Source organism: Sciurus carolinensis, chromosome 6 (assembly GCF_902686445.1).
Source record: "Sciurus carolinensis chromosome 6, mSciCar1.2, whole genome shotgun sequence".
Taxonomy (NCBI): Eukaryota; Metazoa; Chordata; class Mammalia; order Rodentia; family Sciuridae; genus Sciurus; species Sciurus carolinensis.
In genome coordinates, this window is record NC_062218.1 from 99935604 (window position 1) to 99955200 (window position 19597).

The window sequence follows — 19597 nt, forward strand, 5'->3', positions numbered from 1 at the left end:
CTTCAGAAGAAATCAACTCTGATGACACCCTAATGTTGTACTTCTAGTCTCCAGAATAGTAAGAAAATTAATTTTTATAGTTCAAGCCACTCGGTCTGTGGTACTTAGTTATGGCAGCCCTGATGTCTTCAGCTTTTATTATTGAATTGTCTACTTCTCCCTTCATTACTGTCAGTTTTGCTTCATTTATTTTATTGTTCTCATTAGGTATATATGTTTATAATTGTTACACCTGCCTGATTCTTAACCATTATAAAATGTTCCTCCGAGTTGCATTTTCCAGTATTAGTCATTTCAGCTTTGTTGGTGGTCGTTGTTTGCATGCTATCTTTTCTCATCCTTTTATCTTCAATCTATTTGTCACTGAATTTAAAGTTGTGTCTCCCATAACACATAATTGTATATTTTTGTTAATTCAGTCTACCCTTTGATTGGATTAATTCATTCACGTTTAACATTGCTGATATAGTTGGATTTGTGTTTTAGTTTTGGTTTCCTATGGCTTATGTCTATTCCCTTTATTCTTTGTTGGGTTTTTTTTTTTTTTTTTTTGGCATCACATGAATATTTTCTAATGTAACATTGCAATTTCATTAATGATTACGTGTGTGTGTTTACCTATACATACATGTGTTGTCTGTGTATTTTTTATTTTGAGGCAGGGTTTCACAAAGTTGCCCAGGCTGGCTTGAACTTGGAATCCTCCTGCTTCAGTCTGAGTTGCTGGCATTACAGGCATGCATCACCACACCCAGTTTTTAAAAAATATTTTTAGTGGCCACAGACACTTGCTTTTCTCACTAAAATTCTTTAGATTTTCTTGAATAGATGTTTGTTTTGCCGTTTGCCTTCTGGACCATTTCCATAGGTTTTGAATAGTTGTTTTAAAAAATAATTCAGCAGTTTTGGAATCGAGGGGATGAAGATTGATGCCAGAGAAAGAGGAGGATGAAGGCCGTTCAAACTCCTCCCCATGACAGGCTAAAGCAGTGATGGCACAATGGGAAGAATGGAAAATGTTTACAGGAGGTCTTAGCTGGGACACCACAAAGAAAGATCTGAAGGACTACTTTGCCAAATTTGGTAAAGTTGTAGACTGCACTCTGAAGTTAGATCCTATCACAGGGTGATCAAGGGGTTTTGGATTTGTGCTATTTAAAGAGTTGGAGAGTGTAGATAAAGTCATGGATCAGAAAGAACATAAATTAAATGGGAAGGTGATTGATCCTAAAAGGGCCAAAGTCATAAAAACAAAAGAGCCTGTTAAAAATTTTTTTGTTGGTGGCCTTTCTCCAGATACACCTGAAGAGAAACTAAGGGACTACTTTGGTGGTTTTGGTAAGGTGGAACTCACAGAGCTCCCCATGAACAACAAGAACAATAAAGTGTGTGGCTTCTTCTTTATTACCTTAAAAGAAGAATCAGAGAAGAAGATAATAGAAAAGAAATATCACAATGTTGGTCTTAGTAAATGTGACATAAAAGTAACCATGTAAAAAGAACAGTATCAGCAATAGCCAACAGTGGGGATCTAGAGGAGGATCTGCAAGAAGAGCTCGTGGAAGAGGTGGTGACCAGCAGAGTGGTTATGGGAAAGTATCCAGGTGTGGTGGGCATCCAATAGCTACAAACCATACTAAATTATTCCTTTAGCAACTTATCCCCAACAGGTGTGAAGCAGTATTTTCCCATGTGAAGATTCATTTGAAGGTGTCTCCTGAAACCTGTTAATAGCAGTTCAAACTAAATTTTTTGAATCAAGTTCCCAAATGGAAGTATGATGTTGGATCCCTCTGAAGTTTAGTTCTGAGTTCTCCTTAAAAGAAATTTGCTTTCAGTGTTTCATTTCTTAATTGCTATGCTTCAGAATCAATTTGTTTTATGCCTTTTCCCCCCAGGATTGTAGAGCATGTCCTGTGTTAAAAGTCCAGTGTGCCAGTGTCATGATGTAGTAGTGTCTTACTAGCTTTTTTAATAAATCCTTTTGTATAAAATAATAATAATAATAATACTTGAGCAGTTTCACTGGGGAACAGATGATGACATCATTCTGCAAGTCTGTTTTGGATTTCCTTCCTTCCTTTCTTTTTGGTGGTGCTAGAGATTAAACCCATGGCCTGTGGATGTTAAGCAAGTGCTCTAACATTGATATACTCCCAAGCCTTGGATTTTCTTTTTAATTTAATATATAAGAATACATCTAAATCTTTAGGACAAGTAGTGTGGCCTATGGGAATTTCTTCTTCAAGTTTGTTTCTATGTCCTTTTGACATGATCCTCATAGTCTGAGTACTTCTTTCCTTGCTAGCAGTTTAAAAAATAGCCCATGCTGACTGCAAATTGGTACAACCACTCTGGAATGGAACAACTTGGAATGGAACCACCAATTGATCCAGTTATCCCACTTCTCAGTATATACCCAAAGGACTTGAAATCATCATACTAAAGTGACATGGTCACATCCATGTTTATAGCAGCCGGATTCACATTAGCTAAACTATGGTACCAACCTAGCTGCCCTTCAGCAGATGAAAGAATAAAGAAAAGGTGGTATATATTCACAATGAAATATTATTCAGTCATAAAGAAGAATGAAATTAAGCTTGGGTTGTGGCTCAGCAGTAGAGACTTGCCTAGCATGTGTGAGGCACTGGGTTCAATCCTTAGTACCACATTAAAAATAAATAAAGGCACTGTGTCCATCTACAACTAAAAAATATTTAAAAAAAAAAGGAATGAAATTATGTCATTTTCCAGTAAATGGATGGAACTGAAGAATATCATGCTAAATGCAATAAGCCAATCACAAAAAAACCAAAGGCTGATGTTCTCTCTGATATGCAGGTGCTAACACAAATAAAGGGAGGAGGGAGAATAGAAGTTCATTGGATTAGACAAAGGGGAATGAAGATGGAAATAGGAAAGACAGTAGAATGAATCAGACATAACTTTCCTATGATCATATATGAATGTATGACCAGTGTAACTCCACATATGTATAACCACAAGAATGGGAGGTTATACTCCATGTATGTATAATGTCAAAATATAGTCTATGTCATGTGTATCTAAAAAAGAACAAATAAAAAAATTTCAAAAAATAGCCCATGCTCATCTTTCTGTTTCTAAGAAGTTCTGGTTTCTTTCTGTGGAGTATAATATTTAGAAACTGAAAAAATTCTGAAAAAGACATGATATCTGTACTATGACCTAACAAAAGACACCATTTCATCAAATATAAGATGGCAGAAATTACATTAGTTTATGAACCATTAATAAAGGAAAAAAAATACTGTCAATTAATCTCTGACATCACCTGTAAAAAACACCATGATTTCAGGATGTTAAAAAAAATCATATCAGCAGTTGAAAGAAATTCAAAATATATTCATGATTAAAAATCTTGGCAAATTTTTTAAAAAGAGAACTTCCTGAACTTGATAAAGTCCATCTATGAAAAATGTATAGATAACTTCATAATTAATGGCTAAAGATAGAATGCTTAAACCCTAGAATCAGGAATAAGGCAAAGAGGTTTGTTCTCACCACTCTCTAAATGATATTTATTTGTATATATTAGAAATTAACAACTAGAAATAAGTAGAAAGTGCCATAAAATGATGACGACAAAAAGAGAAATAAGCAGTAAGCTATATGAACAAGATTTACATGCAAAACACTTATGAAAAAATTTGAGAACTAAATAAATCTTCATAGAATATTCAACACTGAAATTGGTATTTTCCCAAATTGGTCTATAGATTCAACACATCCTTTAATCCTATTGAAGAATTACTGTATGACCTATCGAATCAACTCCTATGCATATACCTCCATAAATTGAAAACAGGTAATCATATACACATACATGCATGTTCACAGCAGCATTATCCACAATGGCTAAAAGTTAGAAACTGCCTAAATGTCTATCAATGAATGCATAAGCAAAGTGTACTAGTTAAAATGGAATGCTATTCTGCTATTAAAAAGGAATGAACTACTGATAACATGCTACAATGTGGATGAGCCTCAAAAATATCATGCCAACTGAAGAAGCCACATACAAATGTCATATATTGTATGACCCACTTAAGTGAAATATCCAGAATAGATAACTCTATAGAGACAACACAGATGGGTCCTTGTCAGGGGTTGCAGGAGAGAAGAAATGGGAGCAACTATTTAATGGGTCTAGAATTGATTTTGGGGGTGATGAAAAATCCAGAGAATTAGAGCGATGTGATGGTTGTATAACATTGTGAGTGTACTAAAATGCCTTTAAAATGGTTCATTTTATGCTATGTGAATTCCACTTCAACAGAGTGGCAATTGTTTAAAATGTTTAAAAACACACTAATTAAATTGGTGAAATTAGAATATGGATTGTATGTTAGCTAACAATATTATATCAATAATAAATTTCCTAAATGTGATAAATATAATATGGTTATAGAAGAGAATATACTGTACTTAAGAGAATCATGCTGAAGAACTTCAGGGCACTTGGGGTACTTCATCTCAAACAATTTAGTGTTTAAAAAAACAAAAAAAGGAAAATGTTTATCACAGCATTACTAATAATAGCCAAAAAGGAGAAACAAACCAAATGTACACTGACTGATGAACAAAAAACCAAAACGGAATATCTATACAAGGGAATATCATTCAGTCCTAAGCAGGAATGAAGAGCAGACAGACATATGCAACAACATGGATGAAATTTGTAAATATCATGGCTTCTAAAAGAAGTCAGACACAAAGGGCACATATTATATGATTACACTGATAATGAAATGTCCAGGACAGGCAAATCCATGAAAACAGAAAGTAGATTAGTAGTCGCCAAATTGTGGGGAACAAGTGGAGTGATGCTAATAGATTCAGAATTTCTCCGGTATATAATAAAACTATTCTGGAATTCGTGACAGTGGCTATATAACTGCCATTATTTAATATATGGAACAGGGATTGTAAAAACAAAACAAAACAAAACAAACAAAAAAAAAAAACAACACACACCAAAAAAAACAACTTTTTTTTTTTTGAGACAGGTCCTCACTATATTACCTAGGCTAGACTTGAACTCCTGAGCTCAAGTGAGCCTTCTACCCCTGCCTCTCAATGAGCTGGCACACACCACTGCACTCAGTTGGGATTCTATTCTTAAAAGATGAATTTTGTGGTATGTGAATTATCATCTCAATGCAGTAAATAAATGCTGTATGCATTCATATACACATACATTTATAATTGCAATGAACTATTAAACTTCTAGAAGAAAATGGAAACATTCACAACTTTGGGGTACGTAACAATTTCTTAAACAAGATGAAAAAGGACAAATCATGTAGCAGGCAGAATCAAGCCAGTTTCCCACTTTCCTTTCTCCTAGGATGCATACTCCTATACAACCCTTCCCTTTGAGAGTGGCTAGGCCTGACCTACTGGGAAGCCCTTTACATGAGGGTTTGGAGAAAAGAGACAAGAGAAGTCAAAGAGGTTTAAAGTTGCAGGAGTTACTCTATTATAGTCCTGTTGTGGAGGAGGCTATGTGGGGAGGAAATGGTGGGTGGCCTCTAGGAGTTGAGAATAAAGCTTGTTGATGGCTAGCAAAAAAAAAGCGGCGACTATATATTCTACAATTATCAAGGAATTGAACTCAGTCATACATCATATGTACTTGGATGAGAACCCTGAATTAAAAAGCAATGCAGCTCATCTAGAACCCTGATGTGATCCTGAACGGAGGAGGATCCAGATAACTCAAACACCAGACTCATGAAAACTATGAGAATAAATTTATGTTGTCTATATCACTACTTTTGAGGTAAATTTTTTGCACTAACAGAAAATACAAAACATTAAAAATTCACCAGGTACAGTGGTGCACACCTGTAATCCTAGCAGCTTGGGAGGCTGAGGCAGGATGATTCTGAGTTTCAGGTCAGACTGGGCAAATTAGTGAAATCTTAAGCAATTTAGTGAGATCCTATCTTAAAACTTCAAAAAAAAAAAAAAAAAAAAAAAAAAAAAAAAAGGCTGGTAATATTATGTAGATCTGTGGTAGAGTGCCCCTGGGTTCAATCCCCAGTACTGAAAAAATTTTACAAATATTTTTAAATTGATAAAGTAGATTTGATCAAAATTGAAAACCTGTTCTGTGTATCAAGCTGTTAAGAAATAAAGACAATCCATAGCCTGGGAGAAAATGTAAGCAAAACACTTACCTAATAAAGAACTAATATCCAGAACATTAAAAAAAAAAAAAATATGACTCAATCATAAGAAAACTGGATTTTAAAATATGGGCAGATGATTTATTTGCACATACACTTCACTTGCCAAAGAAGACATATAGGTGGCAAGTAAACACAGAAAATGCTTAACATCAAGTCATTAGGCCTACATACCAGTAATTAAAAACTATAATGCCTAACCCATAAAAATCACAAAACAAAACTGATGATATAAAAGCTTTCTTAGAAAGTAGGGACCACTGCTTTTAAAAAGTTTGGCAGTTTCTTACATAGTTAAGCATACGTTTACTGACACAACAATTCTATTCTTAGATATTTGCCCAGGAAAACACATATGTCCAGACAAAATGCTATATGCAAATGTTCTGATCAGCTATTGAATACAATCTAAAAACTAGATGCAACCCAGATGTTTATGAACCAGGGAATGGATATAATGGACTACTAAACTTACCAACATAAAGAAATGAACATAAATGTAACCACATGAATAAATCTCAAATACACTATGCCAAATAGAAGATATTTTGTAAAAGACAAAACTATGAGGATACAAAATAGGTCAGTAGTTTGCCATAGCCTAGAAGTGAGGAAAGGAGACTGACAGATAGACCTAAGAGAGCTTTATGGAATGATGAAAATGTTCTGTCTTGATTGTGGCAATTATATGGGAAATACGTGTCAAAATTCATAGAACTGTACACATTAAAAGAAGGTTCCATTTTATTATATATGTGATACCTCAGTAAATCTGACTTAATAAGTTGCATCCTCAAAGGTCAATAAAATACAACAGTATAAAATTGTACTAATTATAACAGGAATACTACAAGAACACATTAACTGAATAAAGAAACAGAAGAAATTTCAGAAATAGATATGATGCATGTAGTATGCTAAAGTAGCAACCCAGATAACTAAAACAGAATGGTCTAATCCAGGAACTAGTGATTTTTTTTTTTTTTTTTGGTACACCCAGTACCAAAAAAAATCCTGGGAAGTCCTCTACCACTAAACCACACCCCCAGTTCAGCCTCCCAAGTAGCTGGGGGGGGAAAAACACACACACATACACACCCCAATATATATATACACATTCCCCCCAGTACTGGGACTGAACCCAGGACTTTGTGCACACAAGACAAGCACTCTAGGACTGAATTACATCCTCAGCTCTTGGTAAACTTTTTTAAATGATCAAATGGTTATTATTTTAGGTTTTGTGGACCATACAGTTTCTATAGTATCAATTCAGCTCTGCTGGGGTAATAGGAAAGTAGTCACAACAACTAACCAAATGGGCATTGTTGTGTTCCAATAAAACTTAATTAACAAAACAGGTTGGCTAAAATTTGCTAACTCCTGGTCTCAACAATAGTGCTAGAACAACTGGCTATACATATTCAAAGAAAACAGATTCTAACTTCATGCTATTCACAAAAATAAATCCCAGATAAACATCTAAATATAAAAACAATTCATAAATGGAGTATATATAATTTATTCTAATTTGGATTCCATTCCTGTATGCTCTACTGTCATGTATATCTAAAAAGAAAAAAAAAATATATATATATATAAAAAATACAACATAATTTTGAATAAAAGAAAACTTTCCTAAGAAGAACATAAAATCAAGATGGTATAAACTGCCAGAGGCAGTGGCACATGTCTGTAATCCTCGCAACTTGGAAGGCTAAGGCAGGAGGATCACAAGTTCTAGTCTAGCTACAGCAACTTAGTGGTGAGACCCTGCCTCAAAATAAAAACAATAAAAAGAGCTGGGGATACAATTTAGTGGTAGAGTGGAACTACGTTCAATTTCTAGTACTGGGGAAAAAAAAAAGGTCTAAAAGACAGACTGATTTGATTATGTAAAATTTTAAATTTTTCAATGTGGTGAAAATTATATATAAAAGGGACAAAATGAGAGAACTTCTATTTCCAAAAAGGCCAAATCTCCATGGGAAAAAAAAAAAAATTAAAATGGTATAAAGTTTAGAAAACCACCCTGAACACATGAAACAGTTGATGAGATGGTGGTGAACTCCCCCCAAGTGGAAAGCAAAACAGTGGAGCACTGTTACAATATCAGTCTGATAGCTTTGTAGGTAAGGGTGAACTGAAGTCAAGGTCTAGTTTCTAGTGTCTCATGAAACCCTCTCCTTAAGCTATAAACACAAAAGGCTACATCCTCAGAGTGGAGTTGAACATATTAGCCTTCTGCAACTAAAATATATTAGAAATGAAATTAAGAGTTCAATGGATGTGTTTATTAATAGGAGACACAAAGGAAGTTAGTGAATTTGAAGAGAATAAAAATCATCAAACTAAAGTGTAGACATTTAAAAAATGGAGAGAACAAAGTGTAAGGACATGTGAGACACTGTGAAAAGATCCAACATATGCATAATTGGAGGCCATATTTATAAAGAAAACAGCTGTGTATTTTCCAAAAGTGATCAAAGACTTAAACACACAGAACAAAACTCAAGAGTAGTTCAAGGATAAATGCAAGGAAAACCACACGATGGCACATTATCATAGTAAAACTGCTAAAAGTGAGAGTTAAAATAAATTCTCAAAGAAAGCAGGGGTAGAAAATATTATCTTCAAATGAACAATGACCAACAGTGGCAAACTTTAAAAAAAAAAAAAAAAAACATAAAAAAATCCCCTTCAAAAATGAAGATGAAATAAAAATATACTCAGTCAAAAATCAGATAATTTATTATCAGCAGGTGTGAACTAAAATAACTCTTAGTAGGAGTATTTAGCCAGGAAGGAAAACATTAGAAAGATGTTTTTAAGTAAATATTGCTATTACAAAATACTAAAACAGTTTATGGGATATAAACCTATGTAGAATTAAAATGCATGACATTAATAACTCAAAAGCAAAAGCATGCAGCCAGTTAAAATGCTATGAAGTTCTAGTACTATTTGAAAAATTGTAAAAAATCATAATTTGTGAGTATAGTAAATCTTTAGCATGCTATGGTACCCATCAGAAGGATAGTAAAAAGATACATAACAATAGGAGAAATTCAAAATAATTAAATGTTTTAAATTAATCTCTAAGAAGACAAGAATGGAAAAAAGGGACATAAATCAGGAAAGTCAAAATCAAACAGAAAATGAATACTAATATAGAACAGATTAACTCAAATGGATTAAATATATTACCACGAAATATTAAAATCAGATTATATTTACCAAACACACAAGACCCATACCTTAGAGACACAAATACTGAGGGTAAAATAATGGAAGAACATAGACTGGTCAAAAGAAACACTAACCAAAAGTAAGCTGCTATCACCATACTAATATCAGACAGAAATGTTGTCTCTAATAATTGTCATGAATACACATCAAAACAATAAAGGGTTAATATATAAGTAAGAAAAACTCTAAATCTAAATGAATTCAATAATTTAGTTTCAGAATTAACACTTTTTGCAAGTAACTAATTAAAGCAAGCAGAAAAAACCTGGAAAACACACAGAAATAATGGACATATCTGACAAACTTGACCTAACCAACGTATTACAATAATACACCTAACCATAACATTATGCCTTTTAAAATATAAATATAGTGCATTTCCCAAAGCTTACTGTATGCTGGATAAAAGCAAGGTTCAACAAATTCTAAAAGATAGAAACCATTTAAGTATGCTGTCCGACCACAGAAGTATTAAGCTGGAATTCGGTAAAGAGATAACTAAAAGAACATTAGCTACAACCACAGTAGTAATAGGTAGTTTATATTTAGTGTTGGCTATGTGGTGTTTTTCAAACATTGTCTTCACCTGTCAGAATAATCCTGTAAGAGAGAAAATGTAATTTTTCCTCCCAACTTAGAGCTAAGGGAACTGAAATTCACACAAACTGTGTAATAACACTAGGACCTTTTTATAGAGGAAAGCCTATAACCCAGGAGGCTAAATCATGTATCCAAAGCCTCAGAGTGCGTATGCAACAGGATGCCCAGGAACAAGGGGATTGGGAGTTCAAGAGTGATATTAGGCCATTTGCCTGCCTCTCGCCTGTCCATCGCCTGTCGTACACCTATCCATCACCCAAAGCACGAGGCTCGCCTCCCCATCGTCCGACAACAGTCAGCAAACTGATCGCCGACTGCCAGTGGAGCACCAGCTGCCTGCTGTTGCCTGGAAGTTCACTGTTACAGTATCTGCAGGTTTGATTACACGTGGCTGCCGCCATTTTGAGACAACAGCCAGGTCCGGTAGGACCCCTGGCCGGACTGACTGAGCCCAGTCTCCAGGATACCTCAGCCCCACTGATCACTCCCTGCCTGGGGCCCTCACATCGACTGACTGCTCCCTGCCGCCAGGACCCCCAGACCAACTGACTGCGCCCTATCACCGGGACCCCAGACCAACTGATTGCACCTGGCATCCAGGATCCCACAATCACACCAAACACACTGGACCTCCAGGACCCCTGCTGGACCAACTGCATCCCGCCTCCAGAACCTCCAGCTGACCACGTCCACCCCTGAGCTGCAGCTCCGCATTTGCCAACACATTTCGAAGCCCGAGCGGCCATCTTGGATAATCCTGGAAGCCTTAGCTCTATCTTTGGGTGGGGCAAAACAAATCCTGAGACGCCTGCTGGAGGCTTGAAGTTCATCTTCAGGTACCTCTCATGCACCAGGCTACTGAACACTGGGAGGTTTCATTAGTATATGACTGTTATAGTGTAGATTTTTTTTTTTCTCCTTTTTAAAAAAATTTTAAGTTTTTGTTTCTTTACTTTTCTTGCTTTCGTTTCCTTTTGTTTACCTGTTCCCTCAGAGTCTCTTTCTCCCTCTTTTGCATGCTAATATCCAATTTCTTTTGATTACACTCTCACCCTTTCTATTTTCTAGAACTTCTGTATATTCTTATCCCATTAAGAGCCACATTCTACATCCTTCTGCATCCTCTTTGTCCTCCATTAGAAACTGCAGACCTTATTGCAAACCTGTTTGTTTTACCGAAGATAATATTGGAACTCATTCTGTTTACTATGACAATGTTGTTATTGTCCCCATAGGGGCTATGTGGTCTAGGATTGCATAGTGCCTGATTTGGGCACTGCTAATATTGATCTCCCCTTAAAGAAAGGGTTTTGGAAACCTATAGGGCCACTATAAGCCTATGGGGGAAATCTGCAATACCCCAGATCTGCACTGCTAGAGGGGAAGATACATGAACAACATGAAAAAACAAGGGAAGAAAATGATCCAAACAAATCTAGATTCTATATTAATAGAATCCACGGACAGTATGTTAGAAGAAATGTCAGAAAAGGACTTCAGAATATACATGATTAAGATGATTCGCGAAGCAAAGCACGAGATAAGAGCAAATGCAGGCAATGAATGATAATACCAATAAGCTGAAAGAGCACCTGCAGGAAGCAAAAGATCATTTCAACAAAGAGATAGAAATTCTCAAAAAAAAAAAACCCAGAAATCCTTCAAATGAAGGAAACAATAAACCAGATAAAAAACTCAATGGAAAGCATCACCAAAAGACTAGACCACTTGGAAGACAGAACCTTAGACAATGAAGACAAAATATTTAATCTTGAAAATAAAGTTGCCCAAACAGAGAAGATGGTAAGAAATCATGAAGAGAATCTCCAAGAACTATGGGACATCATGAAAAGACCAAATTTAAGAATTATTGGGATTGAGGAAGGTACAGAGATGCAAACCAAAGGAATGAACAACCTATTCAATGAAATAATATCAGAAAATTTCCCAAACCTGAAGAATGAAATGGAAAATCAAGTACAACAGGCTTACAGAACACCAAATGCACAAAATCACAACAGATCCACACCAAGGCACATTATAATGAAAATGCCTAACATTCAAAATAAAAATAGGATTTTGAAGGCCGCGAGAGAAAAGCATCAGATTACATATAGGGGGAGACCAATACGGATAGCAACCGACTTCTCAACCCAGACTCTAAAAGCTAAAAGGGCCTGGAACAACATATTTCAAGCTCTGAAAGAACATGGTTGCCAACCAAGAATCCTATACCCAGCAAAACTAACCTTCAGATTTGAAGATGAAATAAAATCCTTCCATAATAAACAAAAGTTAAAAGAATTTACAAATAGCCTGCACTACAGAATGTTCTCAACAAAATATTCCATGAGGAGGAAATGAAAAACAACAATGGAAGTCAGCAAAAGGAGGAACTACCTTAGAGAAAAACCACTCAAAGGAGAAACCAAGCTAACTTAAAAAACCAAAAATAAGCCAAATGACTGGGAATACAAATCATATCTCAATAATAACCCTGAATGTTAATGGTCTAAACTCATCAATCAAAAGACATAGGCTGGCAGAATGGATTAAAAAGAAAGACCCAACAATATGCTGCCTGCAAGAGACTCATCTCATAGAAAAAGACATCCACAGACTAAAGGTGAAAGGATGGGAAAAAACCTACCATGCTACCACACACATGGACTCAGTAAAAAAGCGGGGGTTTCCATCCTTATATCAGATAAAGTGGACTTCAAGCCAAAGTTAGTCAGAAGGGATAAAGAAGTACATTTCATACTGCTTAAGGGAACCATAAATCAGGAAGACATAACGATAGTAAATATTTATGCCCCAAACAATGGTGTATCCCTGTACATCAAACAAATCCTTCTCAATTTCAGGAATCACATAGACCACAACACAATAATTCTGGGTGACTTTAATGCACCGCTGTCACCACTAGATAGATCTTCCAAACAAAATCCAACCAAAGAAACCGTAGAACTCAATAACACAATCAATAACCTAGACTTAATAGAATATTCCATCCATCAACGAGCGGATTCACTTTCTTCTCAGCAGCACATGGAACCTTCTTGAAAATAGACCATATGTTATGCCACAAAGCAGCCCTTAGGAAATGCAAAAAAATAGAGATACTGCCTTGTGTTCTATCAGATCATAATGGACTGAGAGTAGAAATCAATGACAAAATAAAAAAGAGAAATTACTCTAACATCTGGAGACTAAATAATATGCTATTAAATGAAACATGGATAACAGAAAATATCAGGGAGGAGATAAAAAAATTCTTAGAGGTCAATGAGAACGACGATACAACATATCAAAATCTCTGGGACACTATGAAAGCGGTACTAAGTGGAAAATTCATTGCATGGAGTGAATTCCAGAAAAGAATGAAAAGTCAACAACTAAATGACCTAACATTACAGCTCAAAGCCCTAGAAAAAGAAAAACAGAATAACAGCAAAAGTAGTAGAAGACAGGAAATAATTAAAATCAGAGCTGAAATCAATGAAATTAAAACAAAAGAAATAATTCAAAAAATTGACAAAAACAAAAAGGTGGGTTCTTTGAGAAAGTAAACAAAACTGACAAACCCTTAGCCACACTAACAAAGAGAAGGAGAGAGAAGACTCAAATTGCTAAAATACATGATGCAAAAGGAAATATCACAACAGACACCACTGAGATACAGAACATAAAGAGAAACTACTTTGAAAATCTGTATTCCAACAAACAGAAACTACTGAAGACATTGACAAATTTCTAGAGACTTATGCTCCTCCCAAACTGAACCAGGAGGACATACACAATTTAAACAGATCAATATCAAGCAATGAAATAGAAGAAGCCATTAAAAATCTACCATCCAAGAAAAGCCCAGGACCAGACAGATTCTCAGTTGAGTTCTACAAGACCTTCAAAGAAGAACTCATTCCAATCCTTCTCAAAGTATTCCAGGAAATAGAAAAGGAGGGTACCCTATCGAACTCATTCTATGAAGCTAATATCACCCTCGTACCCAAACAAGGAAAAGACACATCAAGGAAAGAAAATTTTAGACCAATATCCTTGATGAATATAGATGCAAAGATCATTAACAAAATATTGGCAAACCATATCCAAAAACATATTAAGAAAATTGTGCACCACGATCAAGTGGGGTTCATCCCTGGAATGCAAGGATGGTTCAACATTCGTAAATCAATAAATGTAATCCATCATGTCAATAGACTTAAGGATAAGAATCATATGGTTATTTCAATTGATGCAGAAAAAGCGTTCGACAAAATACAACACCCCTTCATGCTCAAAACACAAGAAAAAATAGGGATAGTAGGAACATACCTGAACATTGTAAAGGCTATTTATGCTAAGCCCAAGGCCAACATCATTCTTAATGGAGAAAAACTGAAAGCATTCCCTTTAAAAATGGGAAGAAGACAGGGATGTCCTCTTTCACCACTTCTATTCAACATTGTCCTCGAAACTAGCCAGAGCAATTAGGCAGACCAAAGAAATTAAAAGGATATGAATAGGAAAAGAGGAACTTAAGCTGTCACTATTTGCGGATGACATGATTCTATATTTAGAGGATCCAAAACCTCCTCCAGAAAACTTCTAGAGCTCATCAATGAATTCAGCAAAATAGCAGGCTATAAAATCAACATGCATAAATCTAAAGCATTTTTATACACAAGCAACGAAACAGCTGAAAGGGAAATGAGGAAAACAACTCCATTTGCAATAGCCTCAAAAAAATAAAAAAAAAATACTTGGGCATCAATCTAACCAAAGAGGTAAAAGATCTCTACAATGAAAACTACAAAACATTGAAGAAAGAAATTGAGGAAGACCTTAGAAGATGGAAAGATCTCCCATGTTCTTGGATAGGCAGAATCAATATTGTCAAAATGGCCATACTACCAAAAGTGCTATGCAGATTCAATGCAATTCCAATTAAAATCCCAATGACGTACCTTACAGAAATAGAGCAAGCAATCATGAAATTCATCTGGAAGAATAAGAAACCCAGAATAGCTAAAGCAATCCTTAGCAGGAAGAATGAAACAGGGGGTATCACAATACCAGAACTTCAACTCTACTACAAAGCAATAGTAACAAAAATGGCATGGTATTGGCACAAAAACAGACAGGTAGATCAATGGTACAGAATAGAGGACATGGACACAAACCCAAATAAATACAATTTTCTCATACTAGACAAAGGTGCCAAAAATATGCAATGGAGAAAAGATAGCCTCTTCAACAAATGGTGCTGGGAAAACTGGAAATCCATATGCAACAGAATGAAACTAAACCCCTATCTCTCACCCTGCACAAAAAGCAACTCACAATGGATCAAGGACCTTGAAATCAGACCAGAGACCCTGCATCTTATAGAAGAAAAAGTACATTCAAATCTTCAACTTGTTGGCTTAGGATCAGACTTCCTTAACAGGACTCCCATAGCACAAGAAATAAAAGCAAGAATCAATAACTGGGATAGATTCAAACTAAATAGCTTTCTCTCAGCAAAGGAAACTATCAGCAATGCGAAGAGAGAACCTACAGAGTGGGAGAATATCTTTGCCACTCATACTTCAGATAGAGCACTAATTTCCAGAATATATAAAGAACTCAAAAAACTCTACACCAAGAATACAAATAACCCAATCAACAAATGGGCTAAGGATATGAACCGACACTTCACAGAAGAAGATCTACGAGCAATTAACAAACATATGAAAAAATGTTCACCATCTTTAGTAATAAGAGAATGCAAATCAAAACTACACTAAGATTCCATCTCACCCCAATTAGAATGGCAATTATCAAGAATACAAGCAACAGTAGGTGTTGGAGAGGATGTGGGAAAAAAGGTACACTCATACACTGCACTAATTTGCAGCCACTCTGGAAAGCAGTGTGGAGATTCCTTAGAAAAATTGGAACGGACCCACCATTTGACCCAGCTAACCCACTCCTTGGCTTATACCCAAAGGACTTAAAATCAGCATACTACAGAGATACAGCCACATCAATGTTCATAGCTGCTCAATTCACAATAGCCAGACTGTGGAATCAACCTAGATGCCCTTCAATTGATGAATGGATAAAGAAACTGTGATATATATATATATATATATATATATATATATACACACACACAATGGAATATTACTCAGCTATAAAGAATAATAAAATTATGGCATTTGCAGGCAAATGGATGAAATTGGAGAATATCATGTTAAGTGAGATAAGCCAAACTCAAAAATCCAAAAGACGAATGATCTCACTGATAAGTAGATGATGACACATAATGGGGGGTCGGAGGGGGGGCAAGAATGGAGGAAGGAAGGACTGTATAGAGGGAAAAGAGAGGTGGGAGGGGTGGGGGGAAGGAAAAAAATAACAGAATGAATCAAACATCATTACCCTATGTAAATGTATGATTATGCAAATGGTATGCTGTTACTCCATGTACAAACAGAAACATATATCCCATTTGTTTACAATAAAAATAAATTAAAAAAAAGAGAAATAACTAAAAAATCTCCAACTAGTTGGACACTGAACAAAAATATGCAAATAACAATGCCAAACCTACCACGTGGGATATTTTAACATTTCTCAGTAACAAAACAATCAAACAAAATGTAAGGATACTGAAAATGTAAATAACACAATCAACAGAGGGGAACTGATGGATACATATAGAATACTTCACATAAATGAAGAACATACACATGATCTTTGTACATGGAACATTTACAATATTTAACAGTATTCTGAGCCAGAAAACAAAACTCTATTTCTTGTTATTTCCACAATCCCACAGTGCTGGGGACTCAAATCCGGGCCTCCAGCATGAGAGGCAGGCACTCTACCAGGTGGGCTATAAGGCCTGCCCCAAAACAAAACTATTTCTAAAGACTGAAATCATAAGAGCTCTGACTACAGTGAAATCAGCTAGAAATTAATGAGAAATACACAAAATTCTAAAAACTACAAGTGGTAGAAAGAATAACTGTCCCCCAAACGTCCACATCTAATTCCTGGAACCCATGAATAACAAACTTGCTTAGCAAAAGGAATTCTGTGGGTGTGAATAAATTAAGGGTCTTAAGATATAAGAATTATTTTGGATTATCTAGGTAGGTCCAAAATAATCAAAATGAATCTTAGGAAGATAAAAGGTTTACAGTCATAGAGATATGACAGAGGCAGAGGTCAGATAGGAGAAGATTTGAAGATGTTATGCTTTAAAGATGGAAGAAGGGGCAATAAGCCAAGGAAAGCTGGGAGCTTCTAGAAGTTGGAAAAAGGAAAGGAAACAATCTCCTCCAGAGTCCCCAAAAGGAACAAAGTACTGTCACCTTGATTTCAGGGCTTAAGTCCTCCAGAACTGAAAGAAAATAAATTCCTCTAGAATTTCAAGACAATAAACTTGAAATGTTATAAGGAACAAAATTTGTGGTAATGTGTTATAGCAGCAATAGGAAACATATACTCCATATATATGAAAATTAAACACTTCTAAGTAACCCACAGAAAACAAATCATAATGGAAATCAAAAGATGTATTGGACTAAATGATAATAAAAAATGTTTCCTGATATGGGCTGAACTTTGTCCTCCCAAGATTCATACAATAAAGCCCTAACCCCATTCCCAAGCTGAAAAATGTACTTTTACTTGTGTATAAGGTCTTTAAGTTCAAATTGGTCCTTAGAGTTGTCTTTAATCCAATCTAACTGGTAGTGTTACAAAAAGATTGAATTTGGAGACAGACACCAGGAATAAACATACAGAAGAAAAAAAGCCATGTGATGACATAGTGGCCATCTATAAGCCAAGGAGAAAGACTTCAGAAGAAACTAATCCTTTTAACACCTTCAGCTTCTAGAACTGTGAGAAATCAGTTTATACAGTTAAATGCCACCCAGTCTATGCTACTCTGTTATGGCAGCCCTGGCAAATGAATACACTTCCTACCAAAATTTAAGGGATATACCTCAAAAATAATTTAAACAGAAACTTAAGAGTTTCAAATGCATATATGAGGAAGGGGTGGGAGAAGGACTGAAAACTAAAGAGTGAAGCATTTATTTCAAGAAATTAGAATAAGCACAATAAAATACAACTAAAGAAATTATTGTCATTATTTCTGGTACTAGGGATTGATCTCAGGGGTGCTTCACCACTGAGATCATCACATTACCAGTCCTTTCTATTTTTCATTTTAAGACAGGGTCTCACTAACTTGCTTAGGACTTCACTAAATTGCTGAGGCTGGCTTTGAACTTGCAATTCTCCTGCCTCAAGCCTCCCAAATAGCTGGGATTACAGGTGTGTGCCAGGATACAACTAAAGAAAAATTTTAAAATACAGATAAGAGCAGAAATGAGTTAAATCTGTAACAGAAGAGACTGACAAGAGAAAAGAAGTTCTTTTCCTTCCCTTTTTCTTGAGACTATAAATTCAACAAACCTCTGGTAAGACTGATGAATATTTAAAAATGAAAAGGGGACCAAATGAAAAGGCATGAACATATAACATAATGAAGCCTACTATGATGTATAATTATAATTTACCAATTACAAAAATGAGAGGAGGGATGGAGAGATTAGGCATAAGCAACCAACATCAGGAACACAAAAACAGAACTAAACTAAATGTGCTTCAGGCACTAAGATGAATAATTTCATATAAAATATAGATGAAAACAATATGAGAAAACCAGAATAATCCTATAACCATAAAAGAAATTAATGGTCAAAAATTACCTAGTAGACCCAGGTGGACTTTACCAGCTAAAGTTTGTTTATTTCAAACACTCAAGGAATAAATACTTCCCCCAAAATCATGCAAAAATTCTCCCACAGAAAAAGTATTTCTCAACTCATTTTGTAACCTTAATTCCAAAATGTGAAAGAAAAGTATTAAAAAAATCATAGATATGTTCATTAATAAATGCAGGCAAAAGAAATTCCTAAACAATGTTCATTAATAAATGCAGGCAAAAGAAATTCCTAAACAAAAGCAAACTGAATTATGCCATGCAAAATAAAAATAATAATATATTATGGTCAAGTTGAATTCATTTTAGGAGTACAAGAGTGCTATACCAGAAATCAATAAAAGTGCTTTATCACAATCACAGATTAAAGGAGAAAAAATATATAAACATCTTGACAGTACAATAAAAAGCATTTGACAAAATTCAGTAGTCATTCACAATAAATACTTAGCAAGTTAAGAATAGAAAGAAACTTCCTTTATTTGACAAATAGTATTTACCAAATGCTGAAGACAAAAATCAAATTTAGTGGTAAAATGCTAAAAACTTCCCCCATAGATTTTAGGTGAGAGATTCATCATCATCATTTCCATTCAAAAATATTATCTGTAGATCTTAGCCAGTACAGTAAAACAAGAAGAAACAAAATTTCTAAATATTAGAAAGGAAGAAATAACAATTACTTAAAGATGACTGTCAACATAAAAAATATAAAAGC

General features: G+C 35.1%; 1 protein-coding gene and 1 pseudogene across 4 annotated transcripts in view; one reads left to right on the plus strand and one right to left on the minus strand.

Moving 5' to 3' along the window:
* The window catches only part of Diaph1 (diaphanous related formin 1), a 100700-nt gene that overhangs the window by 20091 nt on the left and 61012 nt on the right, over window positions 1-19597 (minus strand). The window lies entirely within an intron of this gene.
* On the plus strand, window positions 566-2541 carry LOC124986597 (heterogeneous nuclear ribonucleoprotein D0-like; annotated as a pseudogene).